Below are 4843 nucleotides of genomic sequence, written 5' to 3' on the forward strand. Positions count from 1 at the left end.
CCCCTAGCTGCCCTTCAGGTCTGGAATTGAATCCACATCTGTGGTTTCCAGCCAAACAGAAGACAGACATAGGAGTTGAACATTTACCTGAAGTAGATGCACTCCTTGGAGAGAACAATCATTGAGAAAGAAAGGCTGCCTATGCACAGGGAGACAGCTCAGGGGGCAGGAGTCCATGGAGGGATGGACACTGGGAAAAGATAACTATGGGGAGCAAGTGGGAGGGGAGCTGTTGCATTGTGGTAAATTGTGGTCAATGTCATGAGACAAAGTATATGTAAACTACTGTATGGAAAGTGAATTTGCTCTGTAAATCTTCACCCAAATCACAATAAAAAAATTGAATGATATGTTAGATTAGACAAATATACTCCAAAAGACCTCTTTTAAGTGTTAAAGAGAAAACATGTCACTTTGAAGATTAAGGTGTATCTAACCCAAGACATTATCTTTTCAATAGCCTCATATGCATAAAAAAGCTAGACAATGAATGAGGAAGACTGAAGGAGAATTGATGCCTTTTAATTGTAGTGTTGGATAAGAATATTGAATATACCATAGATTGACAAAAGAACAAACAAATCTGACTTGGAAGTAGTACAGCTGGAATGCTTCTTAGAAGGGAGAATGGCCAGACTTCATCTACCATACTTTGGTCGTGTTATCAGGAGGGACCAGTCCCTGGAGAAGGATATCATGCTAGGTAAAATAGAGCTTCAGGGAAAAAGGGGAAGGCCCTCAATGAGATAAGCTGACACAGTGGCTGCAAGGATGGGCTCAAGCATAGCAAGGCTTGTGAGGACTGGACAGTGTTTCATTCTGCTATATATGGGGACAGTATGAGTCAGAAATAACTTACAACAACAACAACAACAACAACATGTTTGTGGTTATAATTGTATCTGGGAATGGGTTACCTTTATTTTGTTTATGAAACAGGATTAGTGTAATGCATATCTTGAGTCAATCTCTATTGCGATGTAAAAGCTATTGAACAAGAAAGCAATGGAGAGACAGGGTAATATAGATGCCAAGACACATGGAGATCTCCCAGGAACAAGCAAGAGCTGAAAGCGACTTACCTTTCTCCACAGCCAAAAGAGAGAAAGTCTTCTCTTGGAGTCTGTGCTTTGAATTTGAACTTCTAGTCTCCTAACGTATAAGAAAATAAATTTCTGTTAGTGAAAGCTTCCCACTTGTCTTATTTCTGTTATAGCAGTACTAGTTAACCAAGGCACAGGTATTGTTGCTATTGTTAGTTTCCATGGAGACAGCACCAAATCATTTATGATTATATGAGAACAAAATGGTGCCTTGTCCTGAACCATCCTTGTGATATGTTTGGGTCTGTTGTTTCAACTATTGTATCAATCCATCTCACTGAACATTTTTCTCATTGTTGCTGACTCTGCAAAAATAGAGTCCTTTTCTAGCAATTGGTTAATTGTTTTTTCCTGATGATGTTTCCAAAGAGAGCTGAAGTCTCACACTCATTGCAGTGACAGGCATAGTTTGTTTAGAACACATACCTCTCTTTCATCTTCTTGTATTTATGCTTCTGATGCAGTAATCTGAGTTGAAACCATTCTACACTCCTTTCTCTTTATCTAAACTAGCAGTAGGATCGGCTAAATGGACCATAGCCCAAGGCCCTAACCATCCTATTTTCCTTCTTAGAATTTCTCCATCTGTGTCACTAGAAGGAGCTTTGGTGGTGTAGTACCTAAAGCATTTGACTGCTAACCAGAAGGCTGGTGGTTCAAATCCACCAGCCACTACTCAGAAAGAAGACTGTGCAAGTTACTTTCATAGAGATACTACCTCAGAAGGCCATGGGAAGTTTGCTATGAGTTGGAATTGACTCAATAGTAAGCCTGAAAAGTTCTACCTTTTCTCTATTCCCTTTTTTGGACATTGCGCCCAATCAATTCTACTCTGCACATGAGGGCAGGCAGCCTAGCTCAGCTTGACAATAGGTTTTGAGGGCAGCTGTGACTTTTTCCCTTAATTTTTAGCTGATGAAATTGCTTCAGACCAAATTGAAACCACATTATAGATTAATCTCTCATGCTCTGTGTTTGAGACAGTCATTTGTGAAAGTATCCAACTGATCACTGCAGTGTTAGAATATTCTAAGGAATCTGAACCAGTACATGGAAAGGGTCCAGCATTTTGGAATAAAGGTATCATGTATACCAACAAGGTCTCTAATTCTTATATTAAAACTTTTAAAGGATTCTAAAGAATTATGTGTTTTACATTTAGCTTATTGGAATTATTCATTGTTAAGGAGCCCTAATGTTTGTCTTTAGTAGATGGTCCAAATTCTGTTCTTCTTTATCATGTTTTGAACAGTAGTGAAACTGAACAATGAACAATGAAAATATTAAACTGGAGATTCATATATCTCGACCATCACTTCTCTCATATTTCCCTACCATTTGCTTTTAAATTGTCACTTATTGATTCATTTGATTAGTCCAACCATAGCTGTCAATGTAATAGGTCCAGGTCATGTGTCAGGCAGCTATGAGCTATGAGCCAGTGTAAGAAAATCAATAGTAGATGAAGAATATGAAGGCTATTGACTATATAGGAAATAATTCATCTTCTTGGCTAGGGCAAAAAATCCAAATGAATTGTTTAAAACAACAAGAATAGGATGGGGATTTAAAAGGGATCTTCTTGGTAGACCCTGGTGACCCAACTTTCTTAGACATTATAGAAAAACTACAGTGAAAGGAAGAGAATATTTAGAAATATTGTATATGAACAGGAACCTATTTCTGAATATTTTGATGGAGAATATCCAAACTTTATAAAATGCAAGTTTTATTCAGTGGAAAGGAAATACAAATAGAGACAAAAAGATATGATGACTTAACAAAGAAGGAGGATGAAAAAGTTTCTTTTTATTTCACCTGATCTACGATTAGACATCTAAGTAGTTGTTGTCAAGAGAGAGAAATGAAATATTAGATGCTTTTATCAATGAATCAAATGAAGAATATATGAAAAAAAAAGCATGTGTTGTAACTGAAATAATTGTTCAAGGACAGAAAAAATTAATTACTGAAGGAATGTGAGGTAATAGAGTGGAGCATATGTCTATGGAAATACGGACACCTTTGTTATAGCCACAAGGATTCCAATAATGTCATCAATACCATTAATTTCTCTTTAGAAATGTATTGAGTATGATCCAGCAAGGGCAAGTTCAAGGAGAAAGTAAATACCTCCTATGTGTATAAGAATTTCTAGATCAAATTTAAGGTTTAGATGGAGCCTGGGAATTCTAAAAGATACATAGGGAAATGAGTAGAAGATTAGGATTATGGATAATGAAGAGTCAGAAATTTTTCTTGGAAATTTGCCTCCAATAAATGTAGTCTTTTTTGAGGGTGCAGTGAATTCCTTAATATAGCCCTTCTAGCCATAGTCTTTGTAACTCCCACAAAATGACTGGGTGACCTCCCTCCCCCCCCCAAAAAAAAAAGAAAACAAACCTACTGCCATAGAGTAGATTCAGACTCATAGTTGACTCCCGAGACAATAAATCGTTACAGAGGCATATTGTCCTATCTTCCTTCTGTGTAGTGGCTTGTGGGTTTGAACTACCAACCTTCTGGTTAACAGTAAAATTCCTTAGGCATTGTGCCACCAGAGCTCCTGGGTGGGACTGGGTAAGACTATGCCAATGTGAGGTGCTTGTGGTCCACAAAGGGAAATGGATAGCTTGCTAATAAATAAGGTGCATGGCACACTTGTAGTGGGGCAGGCCATGCAAATAAAGCATATGAAAACTTAATTTAGGTATCTGTCAGTTTTGTCATCCCGGTAGGCTTAAAATGAGCAATCTCAGAGATGGGAAGGGGGGATCTCACTCTCATCAACAGCCAGAAGTGGAGTGCATTCTTTAGATATGAGATTCCTGTGCTGAACCTCCTGGACACAGGAAACAGCAAGAGACCTTTAACAACAGTTCGCTGACACAGTGAGAAGCAGTGGCAGAACAACAAAGGTATTAGAACCAGAAGATTCACTAGGAAACCTGTCAAGAGACAGTGTAGTGGCCTTCTGGACCCATGGAATGAGAAAGCTGAGTGCTTTGGGGCATGTGGTTTGCTGGATGAGTTGAGTGCCTGTAGGTACTTGGTGGAGGAAATTTTGCCAACTCAGCTAGAGCTGAGTGCCTTCAGGCAGAGGCTTACTGGTGGAATGGGATACCTCTAGGCACTTATTGACAACACTTTGTAACACTTGCCTGAACAGGCATAGGACAATGAACTATGAGCCCAAGAGGCCAAGGGCCAAAGAGAGAGGTATGCGTGCAGGATTGCTGAGATAAGGCTGTCCTGATTGAACAACTCAGTATCTTGAGTCATTTCTGATCCTAAATTTTAACCAGTTACTTCCTAATAAACTCCATGATCGAAAGTATTGTATGTGAGTTCCGTATGGCCACTACAACAAATTGTTGAATCCAGTAGAGAGAGGTAGAGAGTGCCATGGGAAAAATGGTTAGTATCAGAATTGGTAAAAGTTTCGATGGTGGAGGCTTTGACCTCTGCCTCATAGGAATCAGCCTTGGACTGTTGATCTTGATCCTCGCTCCCCTTTGTGAAGTCTAGAGGGGATCAGATGATTCTCCTCACATCATTTTTGTAGAAAGAGTGGATATTATATCCCTAGAAATAACTCATTCAATTTTGCCTGGAGTGCCTGTTAGATAGGTTCAAAAATGAAGTAACATTGAGACATTTTAAATATATGATAGATGCCAAAAAGAATAAATAGGTATTGCAGGAAAATCTAAAGATACAATTGAAAATAAAAACATGAT

This window comes from Orycteropus afer, unplaced genomic scaffold, assembly GCF_000298275.1.
Source record: "Orycteropus afer afer isolate SDZICR_OR568_19922 unplaced genomic scaffold, OryAfe1.0 scaffold01142, whole genome shotgun sequence".
In the NCBI taxonomy this organism is placed as follows: Eukaryota; Metazoa; Chordata; class Mammalia; order Tubulidentata; family Orycteropodidae; genus Orycteropus; species Orycteropus afer.